The 21,926-nt window shown below is 47.4% G+C and overlaps 1 long non-coding RNA gene across 4 annotated transcripts in view; it reads left to right on the top strand.

Annotated features, from left to right (window-relative positions):
* Positions 1-1,503: 1,503 nt before the first annotated feature.
* The window catches only part of LOC143401562 (uncharacterized), a 51,375-nt gene continuing 30,952 nt past the window's right edge, over positions 1,504-21,926 (top strand). For 2 of the 4 annotated variants that reach the window (XR_013091680.1, XR_013091679.1), the window contains exon 1: positions 4,289-5,683. This is a non-coding gene — a long non-coding RNA (uncharacterized LOC143401562). Of the gene's footprint in view, positions 3,962-4,288; positions 5,684-9,220; positions 12,726-21,926 lie in introns of those variants that run through there. The other 2 variants (XR_013091677.1, XR_013091678.1) reach the window with 2 other exon arrangements.

The following is a 21,926-nucleotide window of genomic DNA, read 5'->3' as shown; positions in this document are numbered from 1 at the left end:
TTTCTTTTTTGGTCTAGGGATTGAATCCAGGGCACTTTACCACTGAGCTATGCTGAGCTACATCCCCAGTTCTTTAATTTTTTTTTTTTTTAATTCTGAGGCAGAGTCACACTAAATTGATGAGGCTGGCCTCAAAATTGTAATCCTCCTGCCTCGGTCTCCCAAGTCACTGGAATTACAGGTGTGTATCGCTGTGCCTGGCTTTGTTCTTCTTCTTTTTATAATAGCCTTTCTAAGGAGGATCAAATGCCTTTTAACTTTTAGTTTAATGGTAAAAGTGTTTTCTCCATATGGAATAAAATTTTCACAGTGGTTAAGGGGATGTATAAATGAAATTTGATCTTTCATTCCTTTAACTATGGATTCCTTGTTTTCTTCTCCAACAGCAACAGTTATATCTCAAAGTGCTTCCCAAGATGCCCTGTGCACAGACAAGCTTATGATTTATGTGTGTCTGTGCATACATCTTTTAGAGAAACAAATAGAAACCTAGAACAATGTACTTTGCTTTTTTAAACAAAATATGCCATTTCCCCCTGAATTTAACTGTATCTGTAGGTGAGAAAGGACTTAAACCTACATAGGATGCAGATCCCTAAAATTAGAATCCTCATCCCTCCAACCTAGTTCAGAAAATTTGGGCTTCAGAAAGATGATATCTACACATGCTGTATGTTGGTGCCACTCTCGGCAGAGACTGGAGCAGCATCCAGTCATCAAACACATCCATCTTTCTGCAGAGAAAAATAAGAATGCATTCCTCTGAGATAAACAGCTGTGCCTGGGTGGTACTCAGGCTTTGCCAGAAGATGAGTTCAGAAAGATTTTCGTTTTCAGAGTTTTTTGGATTTCAGAATGGCAGGTAAGAGATGACAATCTGTGATATCTAGGGCCTGCCAGACCCTGGGTGGAGAACGTTTCACATCTTATTTTCGATACTCACAATAACCTCAGGAGATAGAGATTTAGCAGGAGGGCAAACAGGCTCAGAACAGAGAGTTATTTGACCAAGTTGCTGTCAGGATTCGAACCCAGACCTGCCTGAGTCCCAAGCCTGGGCTCCTTCTGCTCCTTTCCGGGCCACGTCTGCCTTGGTCGGCTGTGATAATCAATAGAGCCCCTTCTCTCTCCAGGAAACCCTGACTCAGAAAATACGCCCTGCGGTCCTGCTAACCAGACGATGCTGAGCCGCGGGGCCTGAGCCTCCTGGGCCTGGCCCTGGGCCTGGCGGGCCTGGCCTGAATTCCCGTTCACACCCCCAGGGCTTGAGGACCAGCCTCACTATTCGCTGGGCCTCCTTCTTCACTTGGATCCACTTCCTGGCTTATCAAGAGGGGCGTGAAGAGCCACCTGGGCATGGCCTCATCCAGGAAGCTCCCGGCACCTCCCCGTGTCCCAGGAGCTTGGGGTCCATGTCCCACAGCTGGCCTCTTGGCTTTGTGGGATGATTTGATGGTTATTTATTTTAATTTAACAAATTCTGATAGAATGCCCATAACATAAGATTGTCCCTCTCAGTCATTGCTGAGTGACCAGCCCCATGGGAGCAGGTTCAGTCGCGTGGCTGGGTGACCATCACCGCCACCCATCAGCCCTCTTCATCTTGCAAAACGGGGAGTGTTACCCATTAGACACCAGCACCCCACTCCTGCCCCCCTCCGCCCCCCGGGAGCCCCCGTCCTCTTTCTGGCTCTGGGAATTCGTTCTCATTTATTTTATGAGGATGCCAAGACGAAGGGAGCCCCACAGGACCTGTCTTTTGTGACTGGTGTGTTTCCCTGGGCATGGTGTCCTCAACATGTCGGAGCATGCTCTGGCTTGAGCGTCCCTCAAGGGACGTGTGTTAAAATGCATTCCCTGTCGGTATGAAGAGGGTAGACCTTGGTGTTCACAGGTAGGGCCTTTGGGAGATGATGAGGATTAGATTAGGTCACCAGGGGAGAACCACCGTGGTTGAGTACTGGTGGCCATTTGAGAAGACAGAGACCAGAGGATTATAGATGTACACATGTGGTCCCTGTGTCTTGTTCAACCACCTTGGGACTCTGCCAGCAAGAAGGTCATCCCCAGATGCAGCCTTTCAACTATGAACCAAAGCTGTGAGCCAAAAGAAAACTATTTTTTTTTTCTTTTTAACTTTCTTTTTAACTTTAACTTACCCAACCTCAAGTATTTCATTATAGAAACAGAAAATGGACCAATGTATACATGTGCAGGGGGGCATTTCCTTCCTTTTTAAGGTGGGCCTTCTAATTAAGGCTAAGGCTCTGAAGGTCAGGACACCCTTGTGTCTTCAGTCCATTTTCTGTGGCTCTAATGGATTACTAGATAACTGGATAATTTATAAAAGCAAGAGGTTTATTTTTTACAATTTCTTAAAATTCTGGAGGATGGAAGGTTCAGATGCTGGCTTTGTTGCTGCAGCCTAAACTGGTAGGAGGCATCCCCTGTAGACAGAGCAAGTGCGCTAGCTTGGGTCTCTATTCCTCTTCTGATAAAGCCACTCATCAAGGGAACCCACCCTCATGACCTCATCTGTCCCTAATTATCTCCCTAAGTCCCCACCACCAAATACCACGAGCATGTGAGTTTGGAGTTAAAGTTTCTACCACATGAACTTGTGGGAGACACAGTCAAACCACAGCGGGACTTTTTGACTCTCATGCCACAGGGCAGCACATCAACTCCTCGGTCCGTAATAACGAGTGAGTGAGCCAGGCCTGACCCTCTGCCGCCATTTGTCATTACCCTTGGAGTGAAGCAAGAGACTGGTAGGCGAAGAAGACCCTCGAGCAGTCAGTCCATGGCTGGCCTCTTGTGGCACTAGTGCCATTGACCAGACCTACACTTTAGTTCATGGCATCGATTTCTTACTGGTTTGCTGCACTTTGAGTGACAAGCTAGACTGCCAACCAGGGGTAGCCTCTCCTCCTGGGTGTCCCGCCTTACCAGAATCCTGGCTTTAGAGGAACTGTGGCGATGCCAGGTTCTGAGTCTGAGGCTCTAACTGGGCTTCAGTGGTTCTAAAAGGAAAGAACAAGCCTTCAATTTCTTTCTCCTTCTTTTGAAGCGAAGGGATGCTGTCTTCAACAGAGGCCTAGAAGGAGGGCGCTGGTCTGTCAGCTCTTGTCTTGTTTGAAGCCAAGGTCACCACAGCCTGGGCTGCCCTTGGCCAGGGTCTCCTGTGGCCAGTCGCTGTCCCACGTGGTCTCGGGCCAAGGGCAAGGTTAGGGTTTTATCAGACTGATTTATGTTACACCAGGGGGAGGCCTGGAGAGACCTGGTGACAGGCACATGGTCACACAGCTGATCCAGATGGGGCCATCGGGCTCTGGCGAGGAGCTTCGTTTAGGGCCTGGTGTTGGGTGTGAGTGGGTCGGGCCGGCCGCTCACGTGTGCTGGACCAGCAGCAGCCTGGTGCTGCCCACGGCCTCTTCCTGCTCCTCTCCCCTGCCCTGTGCCAGCTGACGGGGCAGGAGGACCCCTGTTGAAGGAGCCCCAGGAGTTGGGTCCGACATCCTCCCTCTGCAGGTCTCAGGCCTCACTTGGCCTCTGGACTTTGCTCTGAGCTCAGCCTCCAGTTCTGGCTGGCCTCCGAGGCCCATAGCTATGCTCCATGGTGGGAGCACTGCCCCTTCTGGAAGTTTCCCTTGGTGAAAGAGAAGCCCAGGAGCAGGATGGAAGACGGAAGATGGACGGCCTTTGAGGTTCATCGTCCGGGGACAGTTCTCTTTGTGTTTCCGGAGCTCTCGGGAGTCTTGAAAGCCAACGGGGATCGCACACAGTTTGAGCAAACAAACGGAAGCCAGGGCAGGGCACTGCCACCTCCAGGATGCTGCCATCTGAAATGTGCATGGTGTCCCCGGAGCGGCCTGGCCTGGCAGATGTACAAAAAGAGCCCTGGGTGGAAACGTGTTGGGGGCCTCACGGTCCATCCCAAACCAGTGGGGACGTGTCCGAGGTGGGCCTGAGATTAGAGTCAGAAGCGCTCTAGGGGTGTGTGTGTGTGTGTGTGTGTGTGTGTGTGTGTGTGTGTGTGTGTCGGGGTGGGGCTGGGTATACTGTGTGATTTCCAGCATGTCCTAAGGTGCTGGGAGGAAGGCCAGCCTGCTTGGGTCAGGGTGGTGGACGTGGCCTGCAGAACAGGTTCCCTGGTGAGGGTGGCCAGCCGGCGGCCAGGCCTGGAGCTGGTGTGCAAAGGCTGCTCCCCGGCCGGCCCCAGGGGAGGAGGAGGAAGGAGCCGCAGAGGTGGCCGTGGGGGGGGGGGATGGGGGGGGACTGGAGGTCTCAACCTGGGCCTTGAGGGGCAGGGCTTGTGCAGGCCACCTCTCCCGTCAGAATCTGGGTTTCTTTGGGGCCCAGGACAGTACGGATCCAAGACAAGCAGCCTGCCTGGTTCCAGTCCGTCCCTTGATACGTTTTAAAATCTCGGGTTCACGTTGACTTTGACCCCAGGCCACCCACTGCTGGGGCAGGGAGCTGGGGCTCTCCTAGTCCTCCCCCAGGGAAAGGTCCTCTGAGGCCATTGTATCCAGGCAACCCGAGGCCTGATTGTGGGAGAAAAGTCACAGTTTGGCTGTCCTTCTGTCCGCTGGCTGGTGGTGGCTGTGGCTCAGTGCACCTTGCCTGTGACATGGCTGTCTGTCATGTGGCCAGGCTCTGATGGAGACCCTGGGGTGGGGATGGCGGGGGCAGGTCCTCCCAGAGGGCAGGTATCTCCGCGGGGTCCTGCGGTCCCCGGAGCTCACATTCACTGTGTGTGCTTGCACGACAGTCTGAGCACCGGCATGTCACCTTGTGACCTTGAAAACCGTTGCAAGGCAGCCACTTTGGAGAAGGCCCCTGTGAGGAGCTGTCCTCTGGCCTGCCCAGGGCTGGTCAGCCGCCCCAAGGGCCCAGCAGCCTGGCCTGGCTGCCGGAGTTTCATTTTATTTTACTGATTTTTATTTTATTAAAATGTATTATTTTTTTGCGATTTATTTTATTCCATCGTGTAGACTTTATTTTTAATTTTAAAATTTATTCACTTAAAATTTATTCGATCATTTAAAAAAAAAAGATTCTTTCCCTTTCACTATGTTTTATTGATGCTTTATTTTCTGTCCCATCTAAAATTCATTTTGATCTATGTTATTTTTATTTATTTTTAAATTTGTCTTATTATGATTTCTAACCTCGGTGGTCTTGGGTGCAGCCATTAGAGTCTGGCATGTGTCCTTCTCTCTGGGGACCCAAGACCTGCTCCTTATTTCTTGACCTTACGTTGCCTTCGCCCCTAGGGACGTATTTTTGGCAATGACCCCACCGCACGTGGACACTCTGATTTTTCCTGGTTCTCAGTGGGGCCCGGGGAGGAGCCTCGTCTCCCAGCCTCCCCTGATGTCAGAGGATTCAGGTGAAAGGGACAGGGCAGCAGGAGAGGCCTGGCGTGGGGGAGGAGGGAGACTCCAGCGCAGTCGTCCCTGGGTATCCATGGGCTGGGGCCCAGGACCCCTCAGATACCCCGCCCCTGATGCTCAAGAGCCTGCTGTAAAGTGGCAGGATTTGCAGGAGAACTCTGCACACCCCCCTGGGTACTTTGGACCATCTCTAACTGACCTGTGATACCTGCTGCCAGGTGGGCGGTTGTTGTCCTGCCCCTTTTAGGGAATCAAGGCAAGAAAGGAAGTGACACGTGTTCACGGTGAGCATCTATTTTTCCAAATATTTTCGACCCAAGGTTGGTTGAATCCATAGGTGCGCAGCCCAGGGGTGGGTACCGGGTGGGCTGTGCCAGTTCCTTTCGGGCATTGGGAATAATCCCTGTGATCTGAGGCACACCCTAGACCCATGTGGAGAGAGGGGTCATGAGGGAGACCTTTTGTCACCCCTCAGCCAATTTAGGCTGATCTTGCCTGCTCCCCTTGATCTCTTAGAGAGACTTCAGACACGAAATAGAAGGATCCAGAGATTCTCCCGGTGGAACACCCCAGTCTCTGCTCAGGGACCTGTGTTCTGAAAGGTTGTAGCCTATCCAGTGTCCTAGCACCTACTGTGCTCCTAGCACCTACTGTGCTCCTCTTGAAGCCAACAAACCATCAAATTCTATTAGTTCTACCTCCTAAACATTCTTCAGTGCATCCATTTCTCTCCGTCACCCCCTAACTCAGGGCTCAGTAGACTGTAGGCCTGGTACTCAGACTGGCGCTATTTTGTAAATAGTTTTCTTGAAACATAGTCACACTCATTCTTTTGCAAATGCTTTTTTGTTTTGTTTTTGTGGGGCTGGGGATTAGAACCCAGGGCCTTGTGCATGCGAGGCCAGCACTCTGCCAACTGAATGCTACTAGTGGTTGCTTTCTTGCTACAAAGAAGATTTCCCTCCCTCCCTCCCTCCCTCCCTCCCTCCCTCCCTCCCTCCCTCCCTTCCTTCCTTCCTTCCTTCCTTCCTTCCTTCCTTCCTCCTATTAGCTGCCTCTAAGAATTCTAGATACAAAACAAAAACAAAAGCACTCCACGCTCCTTGCTGCTCTTAGAAGCTTCCGCGCTTGCGGGGAGACAGAAATACAACTTTAAGACGCTGGACGGAGAATGAGAGAGGAACCAATCTCCTAAAGAGAAAAAAAAAGTAACTGGGGAAGAGGGTGTGAACACGGGCACTGGCCCTTAGGATGGGCTGGTCCCCTGAGATGTGCCTTTTGAGTGACGGCTTGGAGGGAGGACGGGGGAGGGAGGGAGCCAGGCATCTAGACCAGGAAAAGACAGGCCCAGGGCTCTGGAGGCTGGGGATGTGGCTCACACGGTAGCGCGCTCGCCTGGCATGCGTGTGACCCCGGTTCGATCCTCAGCACCACGTACAAACAAAGATGTTGTGTCCGCTGAAAACTAAAAAATAAATATTAAAAATTCTCTCTCTCTCTCTCTCTTTAAAAAAAAAAAGTGTGAGCAACTGTCAAAGTCCTGAGGCCATCCGAGCCCCTGTCTAGAGGCACATTAGTAGACGCCCGTGTGGGACACTTGCCTGCTCTCCTGATGGCCCAAGGCCACTGGGAGGGTCTGTGGGCAAGGGGAGGAGGACGGCAGGGGAGTGTTTGAGGGCACAGTCGGGGATGAACTAGGAGAAGAGGAGTCCCTGGTGGGGAGGGGCTGGATAGCTCTCTTCAAGTATCCAGATTAGTAGGTCAGAGAGGGCTCAGAATGACTGGGGTCGGGTGGGACAGGGCCAGCGGGGTCAGCCCAGCCAATGGGAACACTGTCCCCACAGTAGACATGTTGGCTCAGAGAGGGCAAGCGACAGGCAGGAATGCCTGAGAAGGGGCTGAAACATCAAGGAGACACTTGTTATTGAGTGTGGTAGAATCTGTCGGCCACTCCCTGAGATCCAGCTTCTACCTCTTCCTTGGTAATGACCTACATTTTTACCATGCCTTTCTAGAATAAGGGCTGCTTTTCCCAGCCTCTTGTAAAACTAGGTGCATCCACAGGGTAAAACCATGGCTAATGAACTACGACTGAAAGTACTGAGTTTAACTTCTGAGTAGTGTTACAGGGAGGACTATCTTCCTCCACACTGCAGGATGAAGTGGGAATGTGATGACCGGAGCTCAGTAGCCATTTTGAGCCATGAGGTAGAAGTTCTTTGTTGATAAGGAGCTGGGGTTCTTGATGATATTGGCCACTATTGAAACCATAGACTTCTTACCTTTCTTCTTTATTTATGTGAGAAATACATAAACTTGTGTTTTTGACAAGACGACAGTTACGATGGTTTATCTGAAAATTTCAGATGACTCTGTTCCTACCTAATATAATATAGAAAGTACACACACACACACACACACACACACACACACACATGAAGGAACAGCATTGAAACCAAGGGCAAAGACTTAACTCAACCTTCCTGTCTTCAAATCTTAGCTTCATGACTTGCTAGCCCTGTGATTTTGGACCAATGCCGTATGCTCTTTGAGTTTCAGTTTTCAAACCGGTATATCAGAAACAGTAATAGTAACAACAATCGTGTAGGTTTGATTTGTTTATTTTTGGAGGGGATTAAATGAAAGAATATATTTACTTAAGGCATAGGATTGTGGTTGGCCCATGGCGAGTAAACATTTGATGTGTGAAAGCTATTATCATTCTCTTAGTCTATTTTCTATCCTATAATGAAACACCGGAGGCTGAGCATTTTATAAAGGGGAGTGCTCCTCACCTTTCCATCACTGTGACAAGATGCCTGAGAAAGCTGACTCCATAAAGGAAAAAGTTGATTTGGGCTCACAACTTACCAAGTTTCAGTCCATATGGTGGCTTGGCCCTGCGGCAGCACAGTCCATCTCGGTGGGAATGGGTGCAAGTAGGTACTTATTTCATGTGGCCAGGAAACAAAGAGAGCGGGAAGAAGGGGCTGGGGTTCATGCTCCCTGTGACCTAACTTCCTCCCACTAGGCTCCGCCTCTTAAAGGCACCACCACCTGACAACACTGTCACAGGAGCCCTTGGGGAAACACTCAGTCATGTCCCAACCAGCATCGTCATCTAGGCCCAGCCTGCACCTTGGTTTGCTCCCGCGGTCCTTCTCTCCACACCAAGTGTTTCCTTGTTTCTTCATTTGATACCTCCATTGATGTTCCAGAAGATGAAAGGAAGCAGTCTAGGTCAAAACGCAGTTTCTGCATGCAGAGTGGAGACGGTTTTCTTACGACAATCTGCTTCAAGGCACCTGTGGAGACTGAGTCGCGTCTAGGACGGGAATTGGGATTCGCTGTGTATTCTGAGCACCTGCCCGGTTCTGGCCACTGGTGTTTAGATCCTATGGAACTATGCATTGCACGTCCGTAAGCCTAGGGAAAGAGCGGGCTTCTTCCCTGCTTAGGGGTTGTCTTTCCGAGTTTCTTAAGGAATCCAGTCTGGGAGTAGGGCTAGGCCTCTCTAGTCCCAGCTACTCAGCCCATGGGCAGGAGGCTCCCTTGAGCCCATGAGTTCAAGGCCAGCCTGGGCAACATTGTGGGCCTCTATTTCTTACAAAAAAAAAATTATAAAGAAGAAGAAGAAAAGAAAGAAAGAAAGAAGTCGAAGTTTGAACACCACCCCTTCATTCACTTCTTAGTTCATGCAGTCCAGAGGGAGTAAGGGAGGGCCCATCCCTAGGATGCTCACAGCTTCCTAAGGAGGGCAGACCTATTTCCTGCACCCCTCTGGACGTGCCTCTTCTCATGTCTGGCTCTCTGGGCTGCAGGTGCCAGAGGATGAGTAAGAGTTTGTCAAGAATGGGAGCTGGGCGGTGCTTCTGGGAAGTTCTGCCCTGGTGCCGCCGGCTCATGAATGGAAGGAGACACGCACCAAGTTACTCATGGAAGTACTGTGCGCAGCCTGGAAGCCCTGGAGCCACCAGCGGTCACCGCTTAGAACAGTGGGTAATCTCTGGATGTCCTTCAGTAGAACACTATGCAGCAAGAAAAAAGGACAGGCTTGCTCTCGGTGTGCCAATAGGAAAGCTTTCCAGAATATACCATTAAGCCAAAAGAACAAGGAGCAAAAGGATGTAAAATGGGTTGCTTTTGGGGTAAGAAAAGGCGGGGGGAGATAGCTATGTTTTCTCATGTTTACAGAAAGACTCAAAAGATACATGAGGAACCTGTGAAAGCCGTGATTTCCCAGGAGGGAGTGGGGTGAGAGGAGGGAAAGAGCTGATGAGGTCGGGGTGGGAACAGAGCTTCCCAATCATTCTTGTCACCTGCTACAATTTGAATGTGGAATGTTCCCCCAAGGCCCATGTGATGGAGACTTGGCCGCCAGCCCATGGCACTACGGGGAGGGAGGAGGTGGAACCCTGAGGAGGCGGAGCCTAGTGGGAGGAAGTTAGGTCATTGAGGATATCGGGCGCCAGCCCTTCCTAACTCTCTTTGCTCCTCAGCCACAGTGAGGTGAGCAGCCTCCTCCACCACACGCTGCTCCCATGAAGCATTGTGTGCCACCAGCCCAAAGTGACAGACTAAAACCTCTGAAACTGTGAGACAAAATGAGTCTTTCCTCCTTTTAAGTTGCTTGTCTCAGGTATTTTGTTACAGTGACGGATGGCTGGTTAACATATCACCAGTTCCAGGAAATAAAATGGAATGGAATAGAAGATGGGAAGGACACTCTCAGGAGAAAATTAGTATATGCAGCAACACGGAGATTCTGACGGAGAAAGTGGCCAGTTCCCCTCACTCAAATCTAGTGTTCCTCTGGTTTCCAGAACTGGGCATCTTGGTGTTCTTTTTTTTGGCTATCAACTGGAAACTACCCATCTAAATAAAAATATGTAGCTCTGGATGCTCTCTAAATACACGTGTATTTAAAAATACGTATGAGCGTGTACTTACACACACAGAAGGCTCTGTGCAGTACCCAATGATAGGGCACATCTCTTACCTAGGACCAGAGGGGCTACTTGAGTAATTTTTCTAGAATACTGGTTTTCTTTCTTTCTTTTTTTTTTTTGGTAGTGAGGATTGAACTCAGGGGCACTCAATCACTGAGTCACATCCCCAGCTCTATTTTGTGTTTTATTTAGAGACAGGGGCTCGCTGAGTTGCTTAGTGCTTTACCACTGCTGAGGCTGGCTTTGAAATTGCGATCCTCCTGCCCCAGCCTCCCAAGCCGCTGGGATTACAGGCATGTGCCACAGTGTGTGGCTTAGAATACTGGTTTTCAAGAGGTCTAGCTATGTACCTCCTCAAGGAATTTTAAGAAAACCTTCCCAACGTTTACAATGCAATCTCTAAAAATTTATCTACCTATTTTTACCGTACTGGAGATTCAACCCCGGGGTGCTTTATCACTGAACTACATTCCCAGACCCTTTTAATTTAAGATTTTTGAAGTTTGAGATAGGATCTCACTAGGATGCCAAGGTTGGCTTTGAACTTGTGATCCTTCTGCCTCAGCTTCCTGAGCTGCTGGGGTTGCAGATGAGCAACTCCACGCCTGGCAACACCTACGCTATCCTATGATAAGTTTAAATAGTCGCAAACAATGTGCCTTTGGGCAGACTACAAAATGTTGACATTTTAAAGTAAAAATGTTAACATTACTTTAGAATATGTGCCTCATGGAATTTAAATGCTATGCTGATTTTATACCTGTTACATTGTAATATTTTTTTCAAGGACTGAACCCAGGGGCCCTTTAACCACTGAACGTCACCCCCAGGCCTTTTTATTTTATTTTATTTTTAGACAGGGTCTCACTAAGTTACCCAGGCTGGTCTCCAATTTGTGACCCTCCTGCCTCAGTCTCTCAGGTAGCTGGGATTACAGGAACATGTCACCATGCCCAGCCACCTGTCACATTTTTAATTACAGGAACAATTCTTACTAACATTCAGAAATTTTTCATTTTCCCTTTTCTCCCTTGAGTTCCTATGTCTATTCTATTTCCTTAAAGCTTTTTATTCTAATGTAATATATGCTCCTGCCTGAGAGTCTTTTACTAGACTTGAATTTATCTCTATCAAATCTATAAGGGTTGGGGCTGGGGATGTGGCTCAAGCGGTAGCGCACTCGCCTGGCACGCATGCGGCCCGGGTTCGATCCTCAGCACCATGTACTAACAAAGATGTTGTGTCCGCCGAAAACTAAAAAATAAATATTAAAAAAAAATCTTTAAAAAAAAAATCTATAAGGGTTGGATGGGGTTGTGGCTCAGTGGTAAAGCACTTGCTTCACATGTGTGAGACGTAGGGTTCGAATCTCAGTGCCGCAGATAAATAAATGAGTAAAATAAAGCTCCTTTAACAACTAAAAAATGTTTTAAAAAATCTGTGTCAATTGCAGCATTGTATTTTTTTTAATTTCCCGAGCCAAGTCATCAAAAGATAAAAAAAAAAAAAAAAAATCTTTCCTTCAGAATGGAGTTAGTGCTGAAATAGATGGTAGAGAATTTATCAAAACAAAATATTTTAGTGTTCTTTTGCCTGAAATAGGCCACAGACATTTGCAAACATAACAAAAAGTCACCTGCGCTCCAGAGACTGTGCCTAGGCTGAGTGGACCTCCAGGCCTCGGGTGGAGGGCTCCCTGGGCCACCCTCTCCAGCAGGCCAGCCGGGTTCTGCCCAGGGAGGCACAACAGGGCTCCAAGAGAGCAGGTGGGATCAACGAAACCTCTCAGGGGGATTCAAGATGGACTCCTCACTTCTGCTTCTTCCTATTGGCCAAAGCACCTCCTGAGGCCGCCTTGAGTGGCCTCAAGGTCACCTTGCAAGAGGCAGGCACAGGGGAGTGTGAGGAACTAGAGACAATCTGCGAGTCGGGGTACCCCAAGTTTTACTAAGTGAAATAAAAAACAATCATTCAACATAAAAAGTAGATTTTAAAAAATGAAAATCCATAAAGCAAATGAGATGGACGGCAATCAGACCTTTCCTTAGCATTTTAGGGGAGAGAAAGGAATCCACTCTCAAAAACTGGTTGAGCAGCAAATTAGCAAATCTTTGTTGGGGGAAAGGGGGGTGTCAGGGATTGAACTCAGGGTCACTCCACCACCGAACCACATCCCCAGCTCTGTTTTGTATTTTATTGGGAGACAGGGTCTCACTGATTTGCTTAGCACCTCGCTTTTGCTGAGGCTGGCTTTGAACTCGCAATCCTCCCGCCTCAACCTCCGGAGCCACTGGGATGCCAATCTTTTTTTTTAAAAAAATAGAAATTTTAAAATATTGGGGACGACTCTCCAGGATTAAATAAAATAAAGGGTGACTCAAAGTGGAATAGGATTTTAGAAACAATCTGATAACTCTCTTATTAAATAACATATTGCATTAGAAAGAAATCACGTGAAACTTTAATCCGGGGGGGGGGGGGGCTTTTTGCTAATGTATCTTGAAAATGTTAAAAACTGTGAAAAACATTCCCTTGTCCGTGAAGGTGACCAGCATCTATAAGCTGTAAGGCTCCGGCTACATTAGTGTGTTTTTCTTTGCAGCCGATGACACCTCCTAGGGATGAGTTTTAAGAACAGCTGCAAAGGATTTCTTGGTTTTAAAAACGTGGGGGAAAAGTCTTTTTTTAAAACAGTCTTGCAGCTGTCCCCTTGACTCGCTCTTGTAGGACAGCAGCACCTCTCTTTCTCCACCCCCCCCCCTTCCCACCTCACCACCCCCAGGTGAGGAAGTGTAAGGGTCAATTTTTTGAGGAAAAGCTGTATTTCTCCATCCTGTCACTGAGTGTGGAATATGCCCACGTAGGAATATTAACAAATAAACAAACAGATACATAAACCAGAGGACTCCCCAGAGCCCTGTGAGTTGAGGGGCCTTTGTTGGTCATTGAGGGGGGCTTCCCTTTTCTTTGCTGCCCGGAGATTTCCCGTCACGGGATCCTGAACCTTGGTAAGATGTGGGGGAACTGAGGCGGGGGTGGGGTACCTTCTGGGGAGCAGGAGAAAGGCTATTATGACCTCAGGGCACCCTCTCAGGCCAGCTCTGTAGGAAAGGGTGCAGGGAGGTGGCCACTTGCAGGCTGACTCTCCTGGGAGTATCCCTGGAAAGGTTCCAAGGATCCCGAGGCTGGAGCATGCCCAGTGAGTCAGGGGATCTCTCAGGTGGTCAGGGGCAACTGGGGCTCTCAGGGCAGGCATTTCTTAACAAAGAGGAGGATTTCACCCATCGTCAAGAATCGGGCTTTGTGCAGGAGGACTGGGGACCAGCAACTCTGAGGACTTTCATTGGGGATCACGTCCCGAGAGGCCACAGAAATTTCTTTGTAAATAGAAATGCTTGACTTATGACGGCATTGGACCAACAAACCCCTCGTAAATGGAAAATACTGTCAAGTTGAAAACGTGTTCACTACGCGGAAACTCCTGGCCACCCTAGCTTAGCCTCATCGGCCTGTTTTATCATGAGGCACTGGATGCCTCGTGCAGTTTATTGGATCTGTTTATTGGAAAATCGTGGGCTCTGGAGGTGTTTGCATTTATCTTCTCTTTGTGAGAATTCAAATTTAAAACAAAACACAATGTTAAAGCAATTTTTCTAACTTTAAAAAAAAAAAAAAATGTTGGTGCTCTTCTTGGGGAAATGCTGTCCCTCTCTCCCAGAGAGTGCTGGCCGTCTGCTCTAATACCGGTTCTTCCCCAGTCATCTGTGCCCTCGGCCACAGCTGGGCACCAGGCTGCCCAGGAGAAAGACTGAATTTCCCATGCTCCCTTGCACCTGGCTCTGGTCAGAAAGACAGCTCCGGGAAGCTCCGTGCAAGACAGTAGACACGTGCTTTGTTCCTCCTCTGCTCCTCTAATCCATTGTTCTCTGTTGTCTGTTGCTTGCACCAAATCGTTTCCCACACGAGTGGCTAAACTCACGGTGGTTCACAGACAGCCTGTTTGTTGGTGTCCTGGGCGATTACAATGGAGGTGAAAATTCCTGTCGCCCCCGTGATGTGGTGACGTTGGTGATGTCATGGAGCAATGCACTGTTCAGGGGATCTGCCTGTGTGATGCTGGTATCAACAACAGTGTGGTGAGGGTCTGCAGCCGTGTTCTGGCTCACACTGCCCTGTTTAGAGTGCACAGCTTCCGCTGATGGAAAGGTTACGGTGTTTACTGGTCTCCTGATGGCAGCAAGAGGCCACAGGAGTGATTGACCCGTCCACCCCCCAGGTTACTGTGAGTGCACTCTCCAGGATGTTTATACAATGACAAAACCACTGAACAATGCATTTCTTAGAACCTGTCCCCATTGTTCAGTGACACGTGGCCGTAGTATTTTTTGTTCCACAATCTGGGAGTTTTCCCACGTGGGTCTTTCCCCGTGTTATTGGACATGTCCAGCGGCAGGGGCCCCTCAGCTCTTCTCCACGAGGGGTCTCATCCTCCCACAGGCTCTGTGGGCTTTGTCACAACATGCAGACTCGGGGTTTCACGAGGGAGAAAGGAAGCTTCGGGATCCCTTAAGGGTCTCTAATTCATTCAAAGTCACATCTGCTATATTCTGTTGGATTCAGGGACAGACCCCAGCTCCTGATGGAAGGAAAGACTTTTTGACTTTATAAAGGGATTTAGACACAAAGAGGGAGGATTTGCTGAGGGACTGTTATTAAAAATGATCTATCATACTTGTAACTGGGATATGGGCGTGATGTCTGGAATTCAAGCTGCAATCTTAGACTTGTATGGAGGCCATATGCTAAGAATGTTGGAGCTGCAGCCGGGAAAGACCCCGAGTCCCTGGGGACCTTGTGGAGCTTCCTTAGGCACCCTGGACTCTCTACCTCCAGTGTGGCTTTGCATTAGAAGTTTATAAACTCCTACATTATTTAAGTCATTGTCACTTGGGACTTCCTGTTGCTTGAAGCCAAATCTGATTCGAAATTCCACGTTTTCCAGTTCTCAGCCTCTCCTAAGTTTTCAGCTCTAGTTAGCAGCCGAAGTTCCCACCGTGTAGAGTTTTCTACAGATTCAGGGTTGGAGAGGGAGGGAGGCCGGGGACCTAACACTTGGGGTGAACCCTAATGATGTCATTTCCTGTCCTCCTTGGCCAGAAGGAGGAAGGTGAGCAGGAGGGAGGCTCCCATGGGACTGGGAGAGGTCAGGGATTATCACAGGCCCGAAGCTCTGCCTGGTCCCACATCGGTGGATGCCGTCTCGACAGCTCACCGAGGGGAGGGCCCAGGAACCACGGCGACGGGTCTGGGGACGTTCCAGACACACTGAGGAGGCCAAGCGTGCCCACGCATCGACGAGTGGATGAGTGGATCGTTTGGATGTGGTCAGAAGTGGGCCTGCCCCCTGATGTAATGATAAGCTGCGTATCTCAGGGTCCATCTGGAAACCATTTTTCCATTTACATTATGAAGACTTGATTCTGGAGTTGGGGCTCTCTTGGCTCATCTGTTTTACATGTGCACGGGGTGGGTTTTGGGGATGAACAACAGCTTTTCTCCTCCCCATCTTCCCCCCCACCCCGCCCTCAAGTTTTATGGTTGAGTTTTGCGCTTTATTTATAACATGTCACATGCAGATACAGAGCAGGGCACTATCCGGAGGCCGGGCAGCGTGGATCATTTTACATAGTCCCCACTCATAATTAGTTTAGGCTGTTTTAAGTTTGCATTTTTTTTTTCTATAATGATACAGTAGACACAAAGTGTTAAGTAGAAACAGAAAGAGGCCCTCTACCTCTGACCCACCCTTCTTCCACCCCTCCCCACGGCACCATCCCACCACCCTCCTTCCCCCAGGGAAAAGCAGATTCATCTGGAGGTTTCCGCCACCCTTAGAGGCCAAGGGACCTCAAGTTGCTTATCTCACTTCTCTGTCTCCTCCCGTGGAATGGTACACAGACAACCTGGGCAGCTAAGACGCATCCAGCTACTTCCGAGGGAGCCTCCCGACGGGCTGGGCCCTGGGCCCTGGCTTTGTGGCTCATCTGAGTTTAGAGGCCTCGCTCCTGGGGAATCTGCCCTCTGCTTCGGAGGCCTCCGATGGTGTGTGGTCTCCTTTGGTCTCAGGGACTCCCGCTGCCGACTTGGGATGCTGCGTCTTGCTGATGTTTTAATGGCCTTTAGATCTCTCTGAAGGACATGCTGGTGAGACCAGATGCAGAAAAACTAAGAGACAGCAGAATACAGTCTAGTTAAAAGGAAAATTTGGAAGGGGGGCTGGAGCGCAGTGGTCGAGAGCTTGCCAGGCATGTGTGAGACCCTGGATTCCATCCCTGGCAACACTACCCCCCACCAAAAAGAAAAAAAAATAGGAAATACATTTAAGGTAAATTTGCATGTTTTCCTAACTTTGCATATTTTTGGGTCCAAATTTGTATGTTAGTTTCATAAGTTTCTACCTCTCAATAAAGTTATATGAAAACCCTCATTTATACGATTGTGTAAATACTCCTGCTATTGTTCCACTTAGACCCACGTCATTAGCTGTGTTACTGATGTCCTGTTTCCCCGGTTGATCCTCGATTTCCCAGAATTTGTTCTGATTTTGAAGAAATGCTTACTAAAAATCACCACTGTTGTGAAACCATTCCCTGAAGGATGTCAAAAGACCCCCTGTGAACTGGTAGCTCTTGTTAGGAGTTGGCTGTCGAGACACGGTTTCCCCAGAGACCTCCCACACAGTCCTCCAAAACAGAGTTAGTGATTAAGTTGGGCCTTAGATCGTATTGATCGAAATTATTATGTTTATATTTGTAGAAAAGATCATATCTAAAAATTATACTTGCATAAAAAAGAAATTTACCCAAAGCACTGGGATTTACATCATAGTCACTCTCAAATCTGGTATTAGGGATATTTATTGGTGTTCAAGAGCAATGTTATAAAACCTACCAGCAGAATTATGTGTGGACTTGGGTAAGGTGTGTTGAAGGAAAGACACCAAATCTCAACACTTCCCAATCTCAGGCCTTTGTCATTTTTGCCATATCCTCGTGTGACTTTATATAATTGTCTTCCTATTTTCCTGGAATTTAAGAACTTTTCAACATAAACTGTCATATATATATATATTAAGAACATGCATAAAGAACTAAGTAACATGCATAAAGAACTGTAAAAGGCCCTCAGTAGCAGCGGTACATGGCAGCTGAGGCAGAGATGGCTGGTCTCCTGGTGCAGCATGCCTCTTCCTTCATTGTAACAGAGCACTCACCTTCACCTGGGCACACACCTAAAATATGACATTTCCCAAGATCCCTTTAACCTATAACCACCAACTATGTTTCGGACTCCATTTGGAGTAAAAAAATATTTGGTGAATTTCTAAGAAGCCCTTGTTTTGGTTTGAATGTCTCCTCCAAAACTCAGGTTGGAATTTAGTTGCCATTGTGACAGTGTCAAGGGGTGGGTCTTCAAGTCACGAGGGTTCCTCCTCCTTCATGAACGGGTTAGTGCTGTTATCACAGGGGTAGATTCCTGATAAAAGGATGAGTTCACTATCTCCCGTCTGTCTTGCCCATGCAAGTTTGCCCTTCGCCATGTTCTGATGCAGCGTGGAGGCCCTCACCAGATGCTGGCACCATGCTCTTTGACTTTCTATCTTCCAGGGCCATAAGTCAAATAAACCTCTATGCTTTACAGATTACTCAATCTCTCTCTGATAATTTGTCATAGCAGCAGAAAATGGAGTAAGATATCCTCTTAGGATAAAAAACAGACACGCACTTTGGCAACTTCCTTCATTCTGATCATTCAAACTTGGATGGAATGTCAACCATCTTGAACCATGAAGATGAGGGCTGTCTCCAAGGGCTGGCAGAACCAGGAGCCAGGAAGCCAGGTTCTTGATAACTGTCTAGGACTACCATTGTGGTTCTGCACTACCTATCTGGATTTCTTTCACATGAGGGAGAGACAAACTTCACTGTGAAATCACTACCTCTTAGGAGTCTCTCAGCTGAATATAATCCTAGTGATACCATATTATGTCCGTGGGTGGATGTCATCGTGAGCTGGGGCTGTCGTATAGGTGGAACTGGTCGTTAATTTTTCATGAATTTTGCATGATGGTGAACATCATATTAATACCTTGTAAGTGGTCATGGTGGGGAGTATTTACACTACCGAAATTGGCAAATGCTGCAAGACTATCAGGGCTTTTTCTTTCCTCTGAGAGATCCAATTACTGACCACTTACTATTTACTCTGACATCATTGATGGAATTAAAAGATGATCCATAAACGTTTGATGATGTAGTGAGGTGATCTGACTCCTTCATTTGCTCTCAATTTGTTCAAATTGGAAGATGGGGCTACATCGGTCCCCGCATCCTTATTTTCTGGCTCTGATCGTGAGCAGAGTAAGCTTGAATGGGCCTTGGAGATCTGATGTGCTCAGGGCCCCACAGATTGATATATGCCTTCCCATGACAATAATGATCAGAAAGATAAAATATCATTCCGACTTTGTCGTCAGGTGCTTAATACGTTGAGGCTCACATACATATGATTAACCTAACTACTGTTTTTTTTTTCTTTTTTTTTTTTAAAGATGGGAACAGATAAATGGGTAGTAGACCTGCCCACATTTAGCATATACTCCTGTATCACAACCACGTGTACCTCCACAATACATGCTGCATATTGATGAAGCATAAATATAAATATTTCACATTAGTGTAGCTAATGAGTTTAAATCTTTCAGAGTCATATCTTACCTTTTTTACTTTTCTTGCTTTTTTATTAGGAAGTATGTATTGACCTGTTTTCTGTTGTTAATAACTGAATACCACAGACTGGGTAACTACACAGAAAAGAGGTTTATTTTGGTCTATGTTTCTGGAGGTTGAAGGTCAAGGGACTGCATCTGGGTGGCAACTTTCTTGATAGCAGAATCTCAAGGGTGAAAAACATCACACAGCAAGAGATAGGGAATACCTTTCTTTTCTGGTCTCTCTCCCTCTTCTTATGAAACCACCAGGATTCAATCATGGGAGCCCCATATTCTGATAACCTTATCCAATCCTAACCACCTCCCAAGGCTTTGTCCCTATGCACCATAATCAGATTAAGTTTCCACCCTCTTCCTTCATCACAACGGGGACTAAATTTCCACTTATGAAACACAGCTGGATGTGTTTGTTAGCTTTCCAACACTGTGACAAAATGCCTGAGGTAAGCAACTTAAAAGGTTTGTTTTGGTTCACAGTTTTGGAGGCTTCAGTTCACAAATGATTGGCCCTACTACTTTTAGGCCTATGGTGAGGCACCGCATTGTGAGAGGAACATGTGGAAGAGCAAAGCTGCTCACCTCTTGGCCAGGGAGCCTAATTTTTACAGACTAATTCTTCAATCTTGGCCTCTGGGTCAGTAGGGATTCCTGTGTGTTCCTAGTTCTCCTGCTCCACCACTTGCATAGAATGTTAGGGTCTGGTAGGGCTTATGTCTCTTCTTGTTAAATTTTCTTAGACAGCTTCATTAAGAAATAATTCACATGTCATACAGTTTGCCAATTAAAAGTGCATAATTCAATGGGTTATTAGCATATCTACATCTACATATCTATCATCACTACAATCAAGTTCAGAACATTTTTGTTACCCCCCAAATAACTCCCAGTGTGGCTCCAACTAGCTGATATCCTGGAAGAGGCAACACTGTGCAGACGGCAAAGAGATTGGTGGCTGCTGGGGGTAAAGGGAGGGAGGGATGGGCAGACAGCATGTGGGGTGTTGAGGGCAGTGCAGCCTCTCTGCGTGGCTCTGTTCTGGAGAACATTTGTCCAAATCCATAGAATGTTCAACACCAGGAGTGAACCCCAATGTACACCGTGGACAGTGGGGGCATCTGGATGTGTCCATGTAGGTTCTTTGATTCTAATGAATGTGCCACTCTGGTGGGGAATGTTGATACCAGGAAGGTGATTTGTGGGGCAGAAGATATATAGAAACTCTAACTGCTTCCCAGATTTTCTGTGAACCTAAGACTTCTTTTAAAGACAGTCTTAAAAAAAAGAAAAGAAAAAGAAATCCCATACCCATTAGCAGTCACCTCTCCTCTTCCCAGCTCCAACAACCACCGGTTTCTCTCCTTTTCCGTAGGCCTGCGTGTTCTAAACATCTCACGTAAATAGAATCATACAGCATGTAATCTTTTGCAGCTGGTTTCATTTATTTAACAGTGTTTTCAGGGTTCACCCATGTAATGGCATGTATCAGTGCATCATTATTTATTCATTTGCCAAATAAGCATCCACTACTGTAGCACATTTTCTGTGTGCATTCATTTCTTGATGAACACTTGGGCTGCCTTCACTTGCGGGCTATTATGAAGAAAATCACTCCGGATATTTATGCAGGAGCTATTCTATGGACATATGCTTTCATTTCATTATTTTGGATACAATGGAGTGGAATTTCTGGGTCACATAGTTTGACCTTTGGAGGACCCGGCAGAGTGTCTAGGAAATCTTCCTACCAGTCAGGCATGGCAGTTCCTGTTTCTCCAGCTTCACCAGCACTTGTTATTATGTGTCTTTTTACTTGGAATCATGCTAGCACTTCTGGTTACTTCTTGCTGCATTAAAAAAAAAAAAACAAAAAACAAAAAAAAAAAACAAAACAAAAAAAAAAAAACACAAAAAAAAGATAGATAGCTACACGTGGCAGAGTTTAACAAACGGTTTGGGGCTGACAGAAGGTGGCTGGGGAGAGGCCTCCCTGTACAGCAAACAACCTAAAATTAAGTGCTGACATGGGGCCCTTCTGGCTGGTTGAGTCTCCTCTTGGGGACCTGTGGTCTCGTTCTCTGTGCAGGCCTCCTCTTCCCCTCCATGGCCACTCATTTCTGGGCTCCCCTGACTCTTGCTCTGGGACTCACAGTTCTTCCCAGTCTGTTACATAGAACCATCTTAGCTCCCCAATATCACCCTTATCCACCAGACTTGCCCCCAAACTACCTTTCCACAACCAAACAACTGCTAAAATGGATTCATTCATTCATTCATTCTTCTTCTTCTTTTTTCTTTCGGAGGGGGATTTGACTCTAATGTTTTCCCCTCTGAAAATTTCCACACAATCAAAATGCACACACACACACACACACACATACACACACACACCTCACATCCCAATAATAAAGTTACAGAATGAAGAGTAAAACCCTCTCTCTCCTCATCCCAGCCCATTCCCCCAAAATTGACAAAGGTAACTATCTCATGAGTATTTTCACTATTCTCAAGAGCTGAGATAAATAGGCACACGTGTGTATAGCACCTATCATGCCGGACACTGGTCTGCAACTTTTATCTTTTCATTAATAATATGTGATTACAGGCCTAGGTCCAAGTTTAGTTCATCCCATTTAATAACCTGTGCAGTCTGCACTGTGGGTCTAGCATGATTTGCTCTCCCATTTCCCAATGGTGGGCATCTCGATTGCTCACAAGCTAGCACCATTGCTACCTTCCATCATCAATGATAATGGGCCTCTGACTCTTGCTGTGGTGAAATCCTTCAAC

Source organism: Callospermophilus lateralis, chromosome 6 (genome assembly GCF_048772815.1).
Source record: "Callospermophilus lateralis isolate mCalLat2 chromosome 6, mCalLat2.hap1, whole genome shotgun sequence".
NCBI lineage: Eukaryota > Metazoa > Chordata > Mammalia > Rodentia > Sciuridae > Callospermophilus > Callospermophilus lateralis.
The sequence above is the reverse complement of the archived record's forward strand: the minus strand, read 5'-3'. Positions and strand labels throughout refer to the sequence as shown.